General features: G+C 36.6%; 1 long non-coding RNA gene across 4 annotated transcripts in view; it reads right to left on the bottom strand.

Annotated features, from left to right (window-relative positions):
* LOC140628397 (uncharacterized) overlaps nt 1-22,008 on the bottom strand; it is a 118,836-nt gene that overhangs the window by 31,229 nt on the left and 65,599 nt on the right. For 3 of the 4 annotated variants that reach the window (XR_012026648.1, XR_012026649.1, XR_012026647.1), the window contains 6 exons: nt 21,179-21,326; nt 9,370-9,460; nt 7,950-8,137; nt 2,241-2,288; nt 2,074-2,118; nt 246-525 (listed from right to left, as the gene is read on the bottom strand). This is a non-coding gene — a long non-coding RNA (uncharacterized lncRNA). The remainder of the gene's footprint in view (nt 1-245; nt 526-2,073; nt 2,119-2,240; nt 2,289-7,949; nt 8,138-9,369; nt 9,461-21,178; nt 21,327-22,008) is intronic. The other variant, XR_012026650.1, reaches the window with a different exon arrangement.

The following is a 22,008-nucleotide window of genomic DNA, read 5'->3' as shown; positions in this document are numbered from 1 at the left end:
TTTAAAGTGGTTTCTTTTCCCACCTCCTGCCAGAAGGCCAAGACGATGTTTTTCTGATATTTCCTGCAGGAATCCTGTCAGTCTCCTAAAGGTAAATCTTACAAAATTAGATACCAACAGGCATTAAATTCTGCCTGAGAAATTAATAAATAAATTATGCCCCCTCATGACCCCCCTAAAGTTTTTAATTCTCAGAGTTGTTCACACTAAGTCTGCAGAAACTCATCAAGTTCAGGTTTGCCTACCTTGGCGCTGGCTCCCATAGTGGTTTCCACTTCTGAGTCTCCAATTCAGTAAGCTGAGATTCCCGATATTTGCTTGTTTATCTGTCCAATCTTGGGAGTAGTTGTTTGCTCTGTGTCTTCCCCTCTCTTACAAATTCAAGAAGAGTTGTTGATTTTTCAGTCCCTTTGTTGTAAAGATGTAGTGGCAAATTCTGAGCTCCTTACTTGCAGAATCAGAAACTGCGGTTGACATTTCCAGATACTTACACAAGTAAAATGAATCTTGTGTTCACATTCACATCTGTATGCAAGTATATAGAGTAGCTTTATACATAATTGCTAACAACTAGAAAAAACTCGGATTTCTATCACCTCTGGCTGGTACCCTGTTCAGTAAAAAAAGGAACTATACTGATCTATTCATTCTGTTTCCTCTCTCCCTTTTCCCTCTACTCTTTCCTCACCACATTAGGAAAGGACAACAAAAGGAAAGTAAGAGAAAAATTAAGGATATATATTTTTTTAAAACAGTGACAGCAAAAATATATCAGAGAATATAAGTTTCTCAGAATGTTGCACAAACCCTAATAAATTGGTGACGTACATAAATGGGGAAAAGAGCTAATAGATGAGAACAGTTTAACAGATTTGTTCATTGGGACAGGGAATAAGCTCTGCAAAAAAAGAATACTGTTTATGCAGAATAAAACAACACAATAGCACAGAAAGCCTGGTTCTTATTTCTATCAGGCAACTTTAGAAAAATAGGTATGAGACTCAAGAACTCAACGGGATATTTTTCTGGGACCTTATGTTCTTAGGCATTGCCTCTGAAAAGGCACCTACGAGAGTTCTCTGAGGTAGTATATAGCACAGGGATAAAGGGTGTGTAAGAGGGGCATACTTGCTCTCTAGGGAAAACATGCCTCCGTAAATAAACACTTTCAAGGCACCTGCAGTGTCATCATATATGATACATGTATTAGGTGTTACTCCACTCACAGAGGTGCAAATCATCTTAAATTATATGTGATAGCCACTCTTTGTAGTAGGGTACCACACACAGTGTGTTTAGGGATGGCAGTCATCCTTAAACACATGCTCATGAATTTTTTTGTCGTTAATTTCTTTTGTTTTTATTTAAAAAGAGAGACTTAATTTGGGGCACCTAGGTGGCTCATTAAGTTGAGCCTCTGACTCTTGGTATTAGCTTCTGTTGTGATCTTTGAGTTCTGGGATAGAGCTCTGCCTCCAGCTCACGTTGTCTCTCATGCTCCTTTCCTCCTCCCCACGCTCACATGTGTGCTTGCTCTCTCTTGTCCTGGTCATTTTGATACAGGAGAGCTTGGTTCTTGTCTCACAGAGTCAAAGAATGAATCTTGTGGATAATAGTGAGCAAAGTGATAGAAGTTTATTAGGCAGACATACAGAGAAAGCTCTCAGCAGTGAGAGGGGTTCAGACAGGGTTGCCCACATGCTCATGAATTTTTGAAACAACCCCCCAGTGGTAAGATGTGAGTGATTGGTGGAATTCATACAAAGGACCTCTACAGCACCCACTCCACTGTCTTTCCCCTACTTCCTACCTAGGTGCTATCTATCCATGTGTTGGAGCTTTCATACGGTGGTTTTCAGAACTGATAAATATCAAATCTTACTATTAGGTTCTGTTGCTCATGGAAGAAATATCCTTGCATGCCTTACCATGTTACTTTTCCCATTGTTATTTACAAAGCATAAGCAAGCAGTTTGTAGTCCCCAGATCCATTAATTAAGCAGTAAGTATACTTCGTATCTTCAACCAATGCTTGACTCACCTGATAGGAGTCCTTCTATCTGAGTTACCTACCTCAACTCCTGCAAAACAGAATTATCAGAGAAAGCACGCAGGATCCTAGAAGTAAAGGATAAGAGAATAAACAGTAAGTGTTGAGGTGGATAGAGTAGAAATGCTTTTCCTCCTCAGATCCATTTTACTTACTAGGAGTGATATACAAGATGTAAAATATCCCTAACCTGGATGCTGTTATATTCCTTCAGCTCTTGGGTTTTCTGGATCCTTCCCTGGAACAAGATTATTTAGAACATGTTATTTCATTTTCTATAGCATTTCCATGCTATATGGTGCCTGCATTTCCCTGGAAAAAACTAAGTCTAGACACCACAATATAGGTAACAGAGATAAGGGGCATGGATGCCAGAGGCTGGGGTTTGAGTATTTAAGGTGACTATGCCCAGAAAAAGGCCATAGAATCTCCCTCTAGCTCCCAATAAAGAGCTACAGTGTATTCATGGAAGTTGCAATCCTCCAGCATTTCTCATCCACTCTACAAACTCAGCTTTGTACTTCAGAGGCTAAATACCAGGTGCATATGGTGAGAGCTCAGGGGCACTGTTCCACCACTTAGCCAACTATCATAGAGTGGAGGCTCTATTGCAGGTGCAACATCTGAGAATACTGAACTTCTAATTTACTCCACCCTGGCTCAATCACTGGGTGAATGCTCCATATCAGGTGGGGCAAGCTGAGAAGATCAAGATCTATTGTCATGGACAAGTACCCTATTTATTGCAAAGCAGAAATATCACCCTGAGGGATGCAGGCCACTGCCATTAGTGCCAGCTCCAAGATTAGTGATTTGAATATTTTAGCTATTGTGAATGGCTGGCCTGAATGACAGAGAATATTACAGCTCTCTGTAAAGAACATGGCTTTATTTGTAGAAGAATATGTGAAAGTTCAAAGCTAACCACACTCTCAAAAACAATGTAGATTTTGGTGGTCAGTAAATAAAATGGGACTGTGGAACTCTGGGAGCAATAAGCTAAAATTTAGTCCAGCTTGTTTACCAGAAAGAAACGGGGAAAACAAAAAGAGCCCTCATGCTATCTAAACAAACTTCAAAGACTTTCCTCAAAACTACCTGTGCAAAAGAATCTGAATTATTTAGATCAAACTCTGAGGCAATTATTACCTATAGCATTTTGAAAACTACATAACAATACCTATAATTAGGAAGTCTAAAGGCTGAGTGTGATACAATGGAGGGAGAGCTTGACAAATCAGAAAAAAGAGTCTACTGAAAACCCTGTCTTCTAAGAATGACTGTGCGCATGCCAAAAGCTGTGCCCTAATAGGGAAAACACAAACTGCTTCATGATGCAGACAATACGTCACTAATACAGTGTTGCCAAGTCAATAAACAAATAAAAGAGCAGAAAACAACACTGACAACGAAACAATGCAAGAGAAGGGGAATCATTATCCAGAGTTGTTAGTTAATTACCTAAAATGTCCAGCTTTTATTAGAAATTATGAGACATGCAAGGAAAGGAAAATGTGTTCTGTACATAGGAAAAAAGCAGATAAGAGAAACTTCCTGTGTAGAGGTTCCAAGTATAATTTTTTTGAAATGTTTTAAAGATTTATTTATTTATTTATGATAGACATAGAGAGAGAGAGGCAGAGACACAGGCAGAGGGAGAAGCAGGCTCCATGCAGGGAGCCCGATGTGGGACTCAATCCCGGGTCTCCAGGATCACGCCCTGGGCCAAAGGCAGGCGCTAAACTGCTGAGCCACCCAGGGATCCCCCCAAGTATCATTTCAATAAAGACTTTAAAGTAAACATTATAAATACTTTCAAAAAGTAACCATTATTTGAAAAATAAAGGAAGTTATTATGATGTATTTATCAATATGTACATCTCATCAAACATGTATATCAAAATAGGTAGAAAAAATTTTAAGGAAAGAATACTCTAGAGTTTTAAAGCATAATATCTGAAATGAAAAAATCAATAGATGGGCTCAACAGTAGATTTGCATTAGCAAAAGAATCAGTAACTTGAAAACAGGTTGATAGTGATAAAACCTTACAAAGAATAAAATGAATGCAGAAAAATGAGTACAGCCTCAGGGAAACATAGAACATCAGAAGGCACAATAAAATATACATAATGGAAATACCTGAAGGAGAGGAGAAAGGAAACAAATCTAAAAAATCATGAATCCTTGCACAACAGAAATGTGTGACAAATCCAAAGTAAGATAGACTCAAAGAAATCTAGTCTGAAAGACATTATATTCAATCTTGGTGCTAGGGTAAAAAAAAAAAAAAAAAGAAGGAGCGAGGGAGAGAGATGGAAGGAATGAAGGGAGAGAATAAGAGACTGAGAAAAATGAAATTATTTTTAGGGAATTTTGAAAGCTATAAAGGAAAAGGAACTCACTGCATACCAGGAAGTCTCAACAAGATAAACAGATGACTCTTCGCCAGAAACCATAGGGGTCAGAAGACAGTGCGGTGACATATTCAGAATGCTGAAAGAAAATCTGCCGACCAAGATTCACATATCTAAGACTAAAGTGCTTAGATATTGCATGAAGGTGCAATATAAAAATTTAAGGTTAATAGAATTAAATCAATAAACCACAGAGAAAATATATGCAAATCACTTTTCTGTCAAAAGAATTAGAATATATTAAAAAAACTCTGAAAATTCCACAATAAAAAATAAAACCAATAAAATGGGAAAAAAATCTCAACAGATTCTTTACCTTAGAAGATTATGGATGGTAAGTAAGTACATACAAATGCTCAACGTAATCAGTCAAGAAAGAAATAAAAGTTTAAGCCAAAATATGATCAATCTACAAATACTTCAGAACATTTAAAACTAGTTAATTCCAAGTGTTGGTGATGATTTGGGCAACTGTTTCTCTCACAGAATCACAAAAGAGTAAATTCTTTCTGGAAAACAGTACTTTTTTTCAGTTTCTTACCAGTTTAAACATAAACTTTGCATAGACATAGCAATCCCACTCTAGCTATTTATACTATTTATAGTGAAATGAAACTTGTCTTCACACATATATCTGTATGCAAAAGTTTCCAGTAGCTTGATTCATAATCACCAGCAACTGGAAATAACAGATTTACTTCACATTTCACTGTAATACTATGTAGCAATAAAAATAAAGAGAACATTGATTCACATAAAAACATGGATGAGGGTAGCCCGGGTGGCTCGGTGGTTTAGTGCCGTCTTCAGCCCAGGGCCTGATCCCAGAGACCCAGGATCAAGTCCCACATCAGGCTCCCCAGCAAGGAGCCTGCTTCTCCCTCTGCCTATGTCTCTGCCTCTCTCTCTGTGTGTCTCTCATGAATAAAAAAACAAAATCTTAAAAAAAAAAAACATGGATGGATTTTGAATGTCTTTGTTAAAGGAGTCAGATCAAAAAGCAACATATTGTAAAATTGTATTTATATGACATTTTGGAAAAGACAAATACTAAGGATGGAAAGCAGAGCAGTGGTTACCAGGGGTTAAGTTGGGGTGGAGTTTTACTTCAAATGACAGCATGAGGTAATTTGGGGGACAATGGACATTGTCTGGAATTCAGGGAGGACCTTGGAGTATGGGACTGTTTTATATATCAGTTATTTACAGACCAGACAAATCAATAACAAATGCCTCAAAATTAAGCAAGAAAACATGTAGAAATATTCACATCCAAATCCCATATATGAAACATCAAAAATAACTGTCTCCAAAAACACAATCTTGCCATTTGCAATGATGTGGATGGAACTAGAGGGCATTATGCTAAGTGAAATAGATCAGTCAGAGAAAGATAATTATCATATGATTTCACTCATATGTGGAATTTAAGAAACAAAACAGATGAACATAGGGGAAGGGAAGGACAAATAAAATAAGACAAAATAAGAGAGGAAGACCAACCATAAGACACTCTTAACTCTAGAAAACAAATAGGGTTGCTGGAGGGGAGGTGTGGGGGAGGATGGGATAACTGAGGGAAGGGCGTTAAGGAGGGCATTTGATGTAAACAGCACTGGGTGTTACATGCAACTGATGAATCACTAAATTCTACCTCTGATACTAATAATACACTATATGTTAATTAATTTTATTTTATTTTATTTTATTTTATTTTTTTAATTTTTATTTATTTATGATGGTCACACAGAGAGAGAGAGAGAGGCAGAGACATAGGCAGAGGGAGAAGCAGGCTCCATGCACCGAGAGCCCGATGTGGGATTCGATCCCGGGTCTCCAGGATCGCGCCCTGGGCCAAAGGCAGGCGCTAAACCGCTGCGCCACCCAGGGATCCCTGTTAATTAATTTTAAATTAAAAAACATATCAGGAACTAAATCAAAAGACAGAAAATAAAATGAAAACCACAGAGTATTATCATCGGTATCAGTAAGCATTTCTAAAGTGGCCATGACAGTAAGAGAAAAGAGAACAACATTTCCAAAACTAAACTTTTACAAAGAATTGAAGGATGGCACTCTATATGGCTTATTAATACAGACAAAATACCACAAAGGCCCATTTCTACCTCAATTTTCTGATCAGGATGAAAGGAGGGAGGTGCCAGCTTATCTTTCTTTGTCCAACACAAGGAAGTAAAATATCTGTCTTGCTTCACAGACACCTCTACAGTGCAGAGGATAGCACCCAAGCACATGATAGCATCCAATCCCCTCCTCTGCACAATAAGAAAAGATAATAACTTCTTAAAAAATAAAAAAAAAAATTGTATCAATGAGTATACTTTTCTGGGTATTATGCACAAAACCTCAAAAATAGATAACTTCTAGAGGATTCAAAGGTATTTTTGAAAGAATGAAGGACTTCTGGGCTCATGAAGAAAGAGAGCTTCAATACTTAAGATTGTGTTTTTGGAGACAATTATTTTTGATGTTTCATATATGGGATTTGGATGTGAATTTTTCTACATGTTTTCTTGCTTAATTTTGAGACATTTGTTATTGATTTGTCTGGTCTGTAAATAACTGATATATAAAACAGTCCCATACTCCAAGGTCCTCCCTGAATTGCAGAGAATGTCCATTGTCCCCCAAATTACCTCATGCTGCCACTTGAAGTAAATAAAAAAAAATGAGCTTCAGAAGGGTAGAGAATGAGAATAATTGGGGGAATTTAGGAAGGCCTAAAGGAGAGCCTTAAAAATAGTGAGGGGAGCTGATAGGAAAGAAGAGGTTAAAGGATTTGAGATGGTACAGGAAAAAGTTTCTACAAAAAGGAAAAATACTCCACGGGCAGTAAGGAACAACATGACCACAGTGAAAGTTTTGCTCCTAATTTTGTCAGGCAACTTTGGTGAGATAGCTATGAATCCCAGAAGAAACAATGGGCAGAGTTTTCATGGGATCCTCATTTCCGGGTCTTACTTTTGAAGAGGTACCTAAGAGTTCCCTTGGTGGAGGCCAGCACTAGTGGGTAGGTTGGGTGGGCAGCAGGCCTGCACTCAAAGGAAAGCACCTCTCTCTGCACATAACTAAACACTCCCAGTGTACCCCCAATGCCATCATCTGTGTCGTACATGTCATGCATTACTCCACTCACAGAGGTGTCAATCACATATAATTACAAATGATTGCCACTCTCTGGAGTAGGGTACTACATAAAGAATGTCCAGGTTGACTGTCCTGCCTAAATATCCACCCACGCATTTCTGAAAATAAATCACATGATGTTTTCAGGCTATGAGTGGCTGCTGATATTTGTCCAAAGGATCTGTGCAACGCCCACCCCCTTCCTCATTTATCCCTCATAAGTGCTATCCTCTCACCAGCTGCAGATTTTCCATGGCAGTTTTCAGAACTCAGAAACTATAAGCCTTTTCCCCAGGTTCTCTAGCTCATGAAAGATAGATCTTTGCATGCCTTACCTTGCTCCTTTTTCCATTCTTATAATAAAGCATTCAACAAGTGATTTGTAGTCCTCAGATCCAGACAAGCAGAAAATACACTCCATCACACCAACTCCAGCCTTGTCATCAAAGATTTGAGGCCCTCTACCTGAGTTACCTATGTCAACTCTAAAAGCACAGAATAAGCTGTGAAAACACACAAGATCCTGAAAGCAAAGAAGGGGAAATGATCAGTTATTGGTGGGATGGAGAGAGTAGAAATCTCTTTCCTTTCTCAGACTCTGGAGTAAAAATATTGTTTTTACTTATGAAGAGTAAGCTATAAGACAGATAGGATTTTAGGGCCTCAGGATGCCCTTATATTCCTCTCAGCACCCAGGTTTTCTACCTTAAACTGGAGTAATGCCACTTTGAGCTTGTTTTTGCATTAAAAAAAAAATCTAAGACGTAACACTAGGTTCCTGTGTTTCTCCCATGCTACAGAGTCTGGGGCACCAAAATACGGGCAAACAAATATGGGGGAAATGTATTCCAGAGTTTGAGAACTGAGGGAATTTCTGACTCTAAACTGGTAGGATTTTTTTTTTTAATATGGTGCTACTATTCTTTTTTTTTTAAGATTTTATTTATTTATTCATGAGAGACACATAGAGAGAGAGCAAGGCAGAAACACAGACAGAGGGAGAAGCAGGCTCCATACAGGGAGCCCGACATGGGACTCGATCCCAGGTCCCCAGGATCACACCCTGGGCCAAAGGCGGCGCTAAACCACTGAGCCACCCGAGCTGCCCCTGGTGCTACTATTCTATATCTTGGATTTTGTCCAAACTTTTATACAATTTTCATTTTCTTTAACTCACAGAAGTGTTCTGTGAAAAAAAGCTGCACTACTGTACACAAAATTAAATATTAAATTATATATATTAAAAATGGGCTCAAGAATGTTGGAAGACAGTTCAGATGAGAAGATTCCCAGTCATAAATTGGAGTTTGTTCTACAACTTGACAACTAGGGGCTGAAAGGTCTTTCAAATCGGGGCAGGTCTAGTTTATAAATTTTTACTGAAACAATAATGAAGACTGAGATAAAGGAAATCATCTTGATGTCCCGAAGTTTTAAAGTCTCCCTTCTTTAACAGTAAAAATCTGTGACCCATATTCAGAGCTGCAAGAACCCCTACATTTTACAAAAAAAAAAAAAAAAAAAAAAAAAAAGTACCAGGAGCTCCAAGAAGACTTAAACTCTTCTTAACATAATTAGCTCCCATACTCCTGTTCCCAACCAAATGTCTTAGGGCCTACTGGCCACTTTATGTCTCTGTTCTCATAAGTCATAAGGTAAATCATAGTAGAAAGATTTCAATCTCCCATTCACACTGCAGATGTTATCAGAGACTTTGACTGCAATCTGTCTGTCCAATTCGACTTTCCCTCTTACCACGATGTTGTCTTGTGGTCATTCTCGATTCAGTCTAGTAGCGGTGCAGAAGTACGAACATCAGCCATCATAGCCATGTACTGGTTTTACGCTGGTAGAGGATAGAAAGTTTGATTAATTCCCAGACATACCTGTGCACATCTATCAGTTCAACAGGCAGCTCCTCTAAGACAAGAAACTGGTATCTCTGTCTCTCTGATCTGGATTTTTGATGGTCAAAGATAATCAGTACCAGCAAAAGCATAATTTTAAATGTCTTCAATTTCTTTTCTTTTTTTCTTTTTTTTTTTAAAAAAATACATTCAATTTCTTACTGGTGATTTTTGGAAACCTCCCAGGGAAGAGAAAGCCCCTCTACATAAAGTATCATGGCAACAGTTGCTGTTTTCTTATTTCCCTCAATTCCTATTCTCCTGTCTTGGGGATATATTACACAGCTTGACAGCCTCTTTGTGTGCTCCCTTTTCCTTTTCACTTCTCAAAGCAGAGTGACTCAATATTCTCATGAATTTGCATCACAAAATCCCTTGGAACTGGATGGAATTATGTGGACTGGAGGTGGGTATGGACAGTAAGAAAGGATCAACAGGAAAAACTGAGATTCCCTTTCATTGCTAAGTCAGACAGGAAGTCCTGGATTGTTGAGACTAGAGATTGATTCTATCCCTTACCTAATACAGAACTTTGTTCAAATAGTGCCTTCTCTTATCACTCTATTTGATATTGTCACATCTCACCCTTTCTGGACTCTCAATACACTTTGCTGCTTTTCCCAAGGTCCTCTGGGTTGTTATGCAGAACTCACATTCTACCTATTTACTATTATTGATGCGTACTAATAACATATCAGCTTCTTGGAGATAGTAAGTTCTGCTTTCCTTGTTGTCCTACTATATTTGCAGCACTTCATAGGTGGACTGCCATACAGTATGTGCTTGGTGATTTTCCAGTTGAATAAATCACTGGATATTCCATCTAGTCTCAATATGCGGATCTGTCTCCATTCTGGGATTTCCAGATAACCTGTGTGTATATGGGACCTGTCTAGAATCGCGTTGAAATTCTGGGAATTTCACAACATGAGAACCCTGTTGCTCCTATGAAGATGGAGTGGAATTATATTGCTGAGTATAGCGAGTGCCATGTTGACTAAGTCTTGGTATTGTTTACATCAGGGAGTTTTGCCAAGCAAAATTTAGGAAGGGCTATATCATCAGTGCAAGTTGTCTTCTTCTTATACTATAAAGGGTTATAGACAACTGAATGAGTTATTTGGGACGAATATTTCTCAGGGATTTCAGGCACCACAGAAGTTGTATTTGTTGCACATTACTCCATTCAGAAAGGCGCACTTCATAACATAAAATATGTGAATAGCGTCTTCCTAATAGGGCACAGCATGGCTGAAGGTGGCTTCCCTTCCCTATCCATCCTATACTAATGTAGCTCTTTTCATATCCCCAATCCCCACCATCACAACATGACATTCATAATTTTTCCATAAGAACTTTGCATATCTGCCCAACTGCCTTCCAACTTCCTTCCATTTCTCCCTGAGTAAGTTTCCTCTTATCTCCTCTATGTATTTTTGGATGGTTTTCATGCCCCAAAGAGAATAAGCCTCTTCCTGATCTTCCCTTCTTATTGAAGAAATATTTTTATTCTCTCTAACCTATTGGTTTTCAAGTGCTTAGGAACTAAGTATTGAAAACACTTGCTTTCCCTCAAAGTAAACCAAACCAAACCCAAACAAAATAACAAAATACTTACAAAACTCCTACATTCTTTGGTATCTCAAAATTTCTTCATTTCAAATCCACATAATATTAGCAAAAACACATGAAAACTCTTAGGAAGGAAAGGGGAGATCAATCAAGGAATGCAAATATTGGGATGGCAGAAAGTTCATTTCCTGTATCTCTTGAGAGGAAACTAACAATTTAACTTTTCTTTGTTCATTTAAAAGAGAGAGATGAACTTAAATCCCAGAAATGTCCTCTTTCCTTCCTCTCAACTCTAGATTAACTTGGGCCTTGAGTAGAGGTTTGGTTGTTGACTGTTTTACCCCCACTTTTCAATTCTGTGCTCCGAACACTCTGACTCTATGAAGACCAACTGAACCTAACAAGATGAAAGAGAGCATAAAAAGGTGGTAAGACACCATGCACAGTCTAAGAGAATGGGAACCATGTTAAGGAAATCATGAAGACAGGAAAGGGAATTTGGAAGTATATCTCTGGCTAATTTATTTGCCATGGAAAGAGAAAAAAAGACTAAGAAGAGGTATTTTTAAAGATTTTACTTACTAATTCATGAGAGAGAGAGAGAGGAAGAGACACAGGCAGAGGGAGAAGGAGGCTCCCTGCGAGGAACCAGATGCAGGATTGGATTCCAGGATCCCAGGCTCACACCCTGAGCCAAAGGCAGACGCTCAACCACTGAACCACCCAGGCGTCCCAAGAAGTGATATTTAAACTGGACTTTCCTAGTCTTTTTCCTTTCAATAAACTAAAAAGTAAATCAAGTTCCTATTTCACAAAATTGTTAGAACTTTCATTTTCAATAAAAATATCTGAGCCATCTGTGACCCAAGTATCTGGTCTTTGTGGATTATTTATCCAAGAGAAATGAATACCAATCAGAAATGAAAATAGAAGATAGAATTCAAATTACAAGTAGTGGTTACCCACAATACATAAATACATTTTGGAGCAGTTTAAAGAATTTTGGGTTGTATTTTTCTTTATTTGGCAATATTTTGAAAGGCTTTTCATTCAAAGGTAGACAAAATGAAATATAATGCTGTACAATTACTTAGTAACTATGATGAAGGGAAAGAGTCAATCTGTACATATTATGTAAAAGATAACACTTTCTGAAAGGGTAAGTGGGAAAGAGGATGAGGCACAGAGAATGTTGGTGAAGATTATCTAAAAAGTTGCCTCCATTTCCTGAGCTTGAGTTCCCAATTTGCCTCCTTATATATATGTTCTTATAGTCTGGCTTTTGGGAAAAAGTATAATTTAATTGCAGGATCATGTCACAAATATTTGAACAAAGTGAACAGTGTATGATAGTATTCCCCAAGGTTTAGAAATGGAACTTTCTCTTTTTTTAGTTATTTTTTATTGGTGTTCAATTTGCCAACATATAGAATAAAAAAAAAATGAGTGGAACTTTCTTATAAATGAAATCTTTTGAGTTCCCCAGCTAAGGTCTCTGGGAAATTGCAGGGCTTAACCCATTAAGTTACACCCATAAGGTTCTTTTATCTACTGTACAAGTTTATCACTGGTGAATTCACTGTAACCACTTTATTTGAAAAAGATTTGAAAGGCATAAATAATGTAAAGGGAAAGAAAGGATAAGATAAGAAAAATGAACATGAACGCTTTGGTTAGAAACCAAATTTCACATAAGAATGCCAAATCATTGCATGCATTTTTCCATTTTTAATTTTTAATGTTCTAAAAAGATGTGTCAACTGTTTAAGCCTAATTCAAGATAATTTTATTTTATCTTTTACTTTTTCGTGTGATTATGACCATGGAGAGCCATTATATCAGCTAGTTATGCACATTCCACTATATCAGGGGCCAAATAACTTTTTCTCTAATTCTTCCATTCAACAACCATTAAGTGAGCCACTGAGTGTCTAAAGAATGTTATGGCTACTGTAAAAGCTAAGACACATTCACAGTCCCTGACCAGCCTACCACCACCACCTGATTCATGCGATTCTTATTCCCTAGCCTCTATAAGACATCTGGTTCTTATTCTGATTCAAATGATTTTGAGCCTCTTTTTGTTTACCCTCCAATTGACTCTAGTTTCATTTAGTGTGAAATTATATGATGATAAACAGCAGCTTACCTTTTTAAGTCTATGGTATGTCGGTGGTAATTGCAGAAGTGTAGTAGTAGACCAGGACAGCCACTGAAATTATTCATTGTTAGAAATCAAGCTTTGATTTGTCCCTGAAGATTAAATTAATGTTTCTCATGCAGATATCATAATGATTCCACAGTAAAGTAAGAAATTACAAGCTGCAATTCAGAAATTATAGAAACAGGAATTTTCTCTCCAAACCTATCAATAACCTTTTATAAAAAGTCATTCCATAGAAAGATTTCTGGGATAGAAATGACAGATACTGACTATAGCTAACTCAAGGATCTCATGAATTTTCATTTTAGTTACAAATGAACACCTGCTAACAAAAAGGACTAATTCATTAGCAAATTGCAAATTAGTGATTGCAATTGCAATAGGGGTACAAATTTTCATTTGCTTAATTCTGTTAAAAATATTTTTATAAATCAAGCCTTTTAATATCAATACCATCATATTTTCATCACTTTAAAATTGAAGGTGGCTACCTTGATTCTGAATTCCTACATAAAAGCCAAACTGAAATACAAAAATGAAAATAAAATTATGAAGTAAAGGTATGCTGCAAATGCATGTAGTTGAGTGTGTGTGTGTATGTGTGAAGGAGATATAGTTAGCCTTGACAATGGTCTCATAATCTGTTTTTTCAAAGTTATACTTAATTTATCACTGGGATGTGTGAGATTATTTCAATTGCCATATTGACAAACACTGTAACCTATTTGTTTTATTTGAATGTATATTAGAAGGAACTAAAAAATAAAATATTTGGCTTTAGGGATATTATTTCTCAGAAGCCAAATACAAAAAAATGATTTAATGTAAAGCATATAAGAAGCAAATAATAGTAGAGATAAAAGATGAATAGGCAAAATTGTGGCTATGGTACACAGTCCCTGAAGTTTAGGATACAGTGATTTAAATCACACTGCAAAACAATATGAATGGAACACAAAAAAAGTAGCTTTATATTTATATTTGCATTTATCCACAAGATCAAGTTCTCTCCCTTGAGGTAATAGTGAATGAATTATGACAAAATAATGTTTTACAATGTAATTGGCATTATGCTTACACCAATGCTATTGTTAACAAGTGATTTCAAATGCCATATTATAAGCATGAGAATAAAAAATCATATGAATAAGCTTAGTCAGGTATACAGTAAAATACTATGAAAAACAGTCACTTCACATAAGCTGGAGAAAGAAACAGCTGTGATGTTGCAGCTTCTTAAATGATAGTATTGGAATACAACCACTCAAACATGAGGATTGAAATGGATCATTTGATAACTCATTGGGAATGAAGATGCACACACCAAACTTTATTACATTAACTCACATGTTACTTTCTCTGATTATGTATTTCTATAGCCAATCTGAGGTCAGGAGGTTTTACAGAACTCACTGAATTTGGATCATTAAGCTGGATTTTTTTAATTGTTGCATAATGAGCCAGAAATTATGTTGGGAATCGGTGAGGATGAAATGTACTGACACATTCAGAATGAGAAATCAGACAAAACACGGCCTCGCATACTTGGCAGTATCCAGTTATATTATCTACAGCTAATACGTAATGTAGACAGAGGATTTTGGTAACTTCATTTGAAAATTGTCACAGCATCATCTAAATTTGATTTCATGAGCTATACAAGTCTTTACAGCAATCTGTTCCTTAACCACGCCCACTACGTGTGTTGGCCATAAACTTTTATATCTATAAAAGACTAGTACCATCAGGATGCCCTGGCTCTTAAAGCCTGTACACAGAGAATGGAATGTTTGATTCATTTGTGGTCACCACTTATCATTTAAGAAAGCTCAGGGAAAACTTCACAATACCAAACAGCATGAGTTAAGGAATAGACTTTATTGAGGAGAAGGGAAAATTGCCAGAACCGAATCAACAAGAGATGAGAAGACACAAGTCCTTCATTATTCTGTTATTCTCCAGAAAGATGAGTCAGTGTCTGAATCTGTTTGCCACACAGCATGAGCTAAGTTAAAATAGAGAGAACTCTCATTGTTACCCCTTCTTATAGGCACATGAGAATGTGACTTTGCCAGACAAAATAAGGACTCCTAGGCACAAGGCCCTTTGCTTTCAATTGCCAGCCTTATATCGGGGTTAGGTGGGAACTCCAGAAATCCAGAGTCAGGAGAACTTGGGCTCCTTGGGATGATACAGTTTCCCTTCTCCATTAAGCACTGAATATGAATGCAACCTCTCCAGCTGAGAGAAGCAGCAGCCTGAAGTCAGAGATAGTTTGCTGTTCAGGTGAACGACAATAAGCCCCTAGGTTTATTTTATTTATTATTTATTTATTTATTTATTTATTTATTTATTTATTTATTTATTTATTCATGAGAGGCACAGAGAGAGAGAGAGAGAGGGAGAGACACAGGCAGAGGGAGAAGCAGGCTCCATGCAGGAAGCCTGACGTGGGACTCGATCCCAGGTCTCCAGGATCAGGCCCTGGGCTGAAGGCGGCGCTAAACCGCTGAGCCCTGGGCTGCCCCCAGGTTTATTTTAAACTTACTAAATCTCCCTTCCTCCCCTTCCTTTCTCATGTATGTTTATTTGTGTATTCAATTTTATTTTCAATTCATTCATTATTTGATTTGATTTTGCTATATATAAATAACATTATTTGTACTTGTTAATGTGGTATATAAAATTATATAATTATATTAATATAATATACTGATTTGTATTTATTACATATTGTATTTTATTTTAGTATATGATATTATATATATTGTGATTTTATATATATATATATATATATACATATATATATATTTATATCCACTAATACTCCCTAAAACAAAGCTTTTAATACATATCTCTTAATGATACAGGGCCCAGATGGCTCCATTGGCACAGTTACCCATTAAAGAAAGAGGTCATACCAATTGCACCCAATCTCTTAGAGAATGTAGGAGGAAATAACATCCTCAACTTATTTTTGAAGGCACCATTTTTCTGGTTCTAAATCCAAACATGTGCCTCAGAAGAAAAGAAAGCTATGAACTAATATTTCTCATAAGCATCAAAACAAATATCTTCAAAAACAATTTTTTAAGCAAACCAACCCAGCAATATATAAAAGGATAATACATTATAGCCCAGTAAAGTTTGTCCCAGTAATGTAGCCTTTTCATGATAAATTCCTCAGCAAACTATATCAGGGAACTTTATCTTGATAAAGGATAACCACAAAAAAACTCCAAATAAACAAAATCAACAACAATTAAAAAAAAAAAAAAACACAGATATCATTATGCTTTGTGGTAGAAAAACATGAATGTTCTCTCCCCTAATGTTGGGGAGAAAGTAAGGATATTTGCTCTCATTAATTACATTCAATGTTATACTGGAGGCCCTGGCAAAAGTAATAAAGCAAAATAAATAAATTTATTAATAAAGGCTCACTGATGGTGAAGGAGGAGGCAAAATTGTCTTTATATACAGATGGCATGATCGTCTATGTAGGAAACCCTAAGGGATTGAGCAAAAAGTTACTAGAACCAACAAGGGAGTTTAGCAAGTTTGCAGGATGTAAAAGAAAATTACTTGCACTCCTCTGTACTAACAATGAACAATTGGAAATGGGGGGAAAAGGCCACTTACAATAATATACAAAGGTGGGAAATATTTAGGATATTTTAGCCACTATGCCTTATTCTGAATGAGGTTATACTTTTATTATACCTTCTTTCGTGAAGTTAATCTACAAATTTTCTATTCTTACATTTGGGAAAAAAGCTAAACTTCTCCTATTTACTTTATATCTTATAAACATTGCCTTGCACTCACTGTTTACTTTGTAAGCCTTGTAACAGCCTTTAGTCAAAAGTGATAAACTTCTTTCAGTAGGATTCTATTAAATTAAAATTATTGGCATTTATTAATATGTATAGGGAGACATAAAGCTTAGCCTAGTGTTTATCTGACTCTGAGCTCATGCATTCAAGAAAAATATTAATCTAAGTGCTCCTTTTATGTAAAATTAATATAATTCTATAATTTGAAGGGAGGCTTATAAAAATCATTATAGAGTTATATTTATATGATGGGTGACAGGCACTGAGGGGGCACTTGACAGGATGAGCACTGGGTGTTATTCTGTATGTTGGCAAATTGAACATCAATAAAAAATAAATTTATTATAAAAAAAGAGTTATATTTATATGATTGCCTCACCCTTTAAATTAAATGGATTTAAAGAACTTCAATCTGTTAAATATTAATATTCTATGAGAGAAGTAATTAAAGCAAAGTAGCAACAGAGATTTCTCAAAATAGTTACATTATAAAATAATCAAGGTATTTTTGTATAATTTCACTAAATTCTTTGCCACTAACATTTCAGGGGAAAGGCTACTTTCTATTGAAATATTTAATAGCTGTACAGTGTACAATGAGGGAAGAGACTTGATTTAGTTCACTGCTGTACTTGTAGAGCCCACCACTATAATGCCTGCCGGAGAGTAGCAGTCAATAAAAATTCATTAATGAAGTAAATTAATAACAGTTTTTTTTTGCATTTACCTGTTGAAGACTTCAATAAAGTTAGAGATCTCTGATTAAAAGTAAAAAACTAAAGTAGTTTTCAAGGAAGAGAGAATGACAGTTTTCTAACCTATGGCCACTTATATTACATTGATAACAATAATAAATAAAATAATAAAATAGTAAGGTAAAGGTAATGGGATATATTGCATTTTTATTGTAACAAGGATAAAGGGACGTATTATTTTTCCTTTTTCTGTGTAGGATTAAATGCTAGTACATGTAAAGTACCTATTACAGTCTTTGATGCATAGTATAGGCTCAATAAATTATAGTCACTATAGAGAACAGGTACAATAAGAAAACCAGAGATGCAGAGTCCAAAGAAATGCAGGGTGAGGAAATTCTTCACCAGCTCTCCTCCAGGAGAGTCTCTGGGCATTACTCACAATACCCTGAGACCTTCTTCTCTGTCCTACCTGCCAGTCCTATAGTTGGCATTTTAATTCAAGAAATAAGTCCTCAACAACCTACCACTAATATTACCTTGAAAGTCTGTTGCTGTAGGTATAGCTTATCAGATCATGTCTCAAAGTCATGTTCCAACATGCAGGGTTTTCTCTCCCCTTGTACATTTATATACATATAAAATTTGAATATATATTAGAATATTGCATAAATATGCTATTTTGAATTATCAAAACCCAGTAAAAGGAGAGCTCTCTTACGTATTTTAGCAAAAAAAGTGACTTTTTTTTTACATATAAGATTTCACTTCAGCCTCAGAGTGTGTGAACATGCCATGTATAGTCTTTGATTTGTGACCTTCAAAACAGTGACTTAAGTTTGAGAGGGGTTTTAGCTAGAATAAGGTGATTTAAGTATTCTGAAGTCCTTTCTCTATTAAGTTAATGAGATTGTTCCAACATTTCCTTCACAGAGCTGACACCAGAGAAGTGAACAACTCATGTACACTTGTTTGAATAATTTATCACAACATTTTTAGAAAGTTCAAAGATAGCCCTTGGTTCAAGCCTGCATAATCATAAATGATTTTTGTGTTTACAGAAAGTATGTTTTCTTCTTTGTAGATTGACATATGACTTTAGAAAGAATGCTTTCCACATAGTGGTTAGTCCATTGCAATGTGCCCTTTAAAAGGTTGCACAGGGGCCACCTGGGTGGCTCAGTCGGTTATGTGTCCGACTCTTGATCTCAGCTCAGGTCATGATCTCAGGGTGGTGAGTTCATGAGTTTGAGCCCCATGTTGGGCTCCACACTGGGTGTGGGGCCTACTTAAACAAAAATTAAAAAGCTGCCCAGGCAGCCCGGGTGGCTCAGTGGTTTAGCATCACCTTCGGCCCAGGGCATGATCCTGGAGACCTGGGTTCGAGTCCCGCATCGGGCTCCCTACATGGAGCCTGCTTCTCCCTCTGCCTGTGTCTCTGCTTCTCTTTCTGTGTGTGTGTGTGTGTGTGTGTGTGTGTGTGTGTGTGTGTGTCTCATGAATAAATAAATAAAATCTTAAAAAAAAAAAAGCTGCCCAGGACTTGGTTGTTGCATGGGTGACAGTGTCTGATGGAATGGCACCAACATACATAGGTCCAAGTTTATTTAATGTAAGTGAGCTAATTCATTTTACTACATAGGAGAGAGAACTCAGAGGATCTACTGGCCTCTTTCCAGTCACAATAAAACAATTTCTATGTTTTAAAGTCCCTATGAGAGTCATCAGCTGCTAAAGGTACTGCCTAATCAGAAGTGGAGTAGGAATGATCTTATCAGAACCTTCAAGAAAGATCTTTATAACTCCTGTCCCTTCATAACTACAGACTCTGATTAGGCAAGTATCTATTGCAAAATGCCTCAGCATATTCCTGAGGGGCCACTATAAAACATAGTGAATGAAAGAGCAAGTACTCTCATATTATGGATACTACTATTGATGCCACTTGGCGTTGAGGAAACTGAAGCTCATGGAAGTTGCATTACTTATTCACCGTCATATATCAGGAAAGTGGCAGAGAAAAGACTTAAAACCTAGTCTGTCTGCTCAAAATCCCCTTGATTTTATAGTATTGTGTAGTTTCTAAAATGTGCTTATTAGTGTGACTACTAAAGTGAGGAATCTCGAAACATTTCTTGAATAAACAGGATAACTATTTAGAGTAAGATTGAATGAACAGTAAGAATATGCATATGCTATATATAGCTCCCTTTGTACTTTTTCTGTAAATTTCCCTGGGTAATTTGCATCAGGGAGTCATACATCCATTTTCTTGAACTTTTAGCACTATGTAAATATATAGGAAAAGTCCCCTTATCACAATGCTATATTTAGAACTATAATTGATAAAGTATATTATATAACATCAATTGAGCTTGAAGTACTGAGACTGTAGATAGACACAGAGAATTCCTGACAGATCCCTGAATGCAAACTATTTCCACAACATCCACTAGCCAAGTATGGAACTGTATGCTCTTTTGCTATTCAAACATCCTAATTGTCTCCTCACTTCACTGGTACCTCAATGTGCTGGCTTTGGTCCTCTCCATGAAACTTCCCCTCCAGGCTGCCAGAGATCCACCCTTTAGGCTTTCAATATACTTTCTGTAAAATCATTTTTGCACTCCCGTTGTGTAACACAATGTTTTTTAATCATCCTTGAGATCTAGGATTCCCATCATTGCTATCCCTGACCTACATAAGATCATCCACTTCTCTCAAACTTCTCTGATTTATTTATTTATTTATTTTAAAAGATTTATTTATTTGAGAGAAAGAGAGAGAGAGAAAGACAGAGACAGAGACAGAGAGCAGGGGGAGGGGCAGAGGGAGAGAAAGAGAGAATCTCAAGGTGACTCCTCACTGAGTGTGGAGCCTGACACGGGGCTTGATCCTAGGATCCTGAGATCATGACCTGAGCTGAGACCAAGAGTTGAACACTTAACTAAGCCACCCAGGTGGCTCCTGATTGATTTATTTTTTAAGCAATATTTATTGAGTGCCTACAATAAGGCAAGGCACTGGTGACACAAATTACACATGGCACAGGGCGTTCTTGAAATTGTTATCTATTGGGATTGCTTTCTTTTTTAGGGGGGAGGGGGATTGCTTTTTATGTGTTTTGTCATCTTCTGTCCTAGGACTGTCATAGCTGTCAGTAGATCTAGATTATACTAGATCATTATACATGATCTAGATTATATCATGGTCTGGGCCTTCTCATTCACTGGCCTTAGCACTAGAATTGCAGTCTGTTTTTTACTTTAGCTTCTCTGTAACTGTTTGTGGGCAAGGGCCAATTCTGTTGACAGTTTTGTCAGTTTAAAGATTTTACAAGTCTGTGTCTCATAATATTATGTTTAAATAATGTTGATAAAAGTTCATTACCTGCCTGAAGTGGGTTCTCAAATTTCATCGTAAAACTTCACTCATTGCAATTTATTCATCCATTCATCCAATATTCTTGAGTGCCTATCATATCCCAAGCACTGTCCTCAAAATCGATAGAACTCCAATTTCAAGTTCATCATATCACCTATTCTTAGACATGAAATGGTATATGGATATAAAGGAGATTGTAAACAATAGTGTAAATGAGACCATTTCCTTCTCGGCAGCACAATACTAAATTACCTCATGATATCCTGCTTCCTTTTATTATTAGAAATGAAATCAAAACCATTTCGTATTCAAAACTCAGCAGACCCATGTGCTGCAATGCCCAGATGTTTATGATTTTATTATCTGAAACTCATTTCTGTTATAATTCATTGACACAAATAAATGCATAGCCAATGTCAGTGCATGTATGCAGATAAAAATACATACTGACAATGTGAATGGAGAGATGATTCTCTAAATATTACCACTCTAAATATTATCATTTAAATTTAGGTGGTTTTCATCTGCAGTTGCTCTTGTTTGGCTATATACATTATGCAGATACATAGCAGCCATATGAGTTATTTCTAGATACCTGGTTTATAGCATATATCATGTAGTAAACCTTATTTTCTCTAATTTTTTTTTCTCTAATTTTTTAAAAGAATTTGTAAATCCTTTTTGAACACCATGGGAACAGTGTTGCAGATACATGCAAATTAGCTCAAAGCTTTATATAAAGCCTTATTTGTCTTGCTAAGTTTTCCCAAATCAAACACTCTTCAGAAGACAGGAGAGTATTACAAAATTGAGGGAAAATTTACTCAAAGCCATTA

This window comes from Canis lupus, chromosome X (genome assembly GCF_048164855.1).
Source record: "Canis lupus baileyi chromosome X, mCanLup2.hap1, whole genome shotgun sequence".
In the NCBI taxonomy this organism is placed as follows: Eukaryota; Metazoa; Chordata; class Mammalia; order Carnivora; family Canidae; genus Canis; species Canis lupus.
Note: the sequence above shows the minus strand (reverse complement) of the source record. Positions and strands in the feature narration are given on the sequence as shown.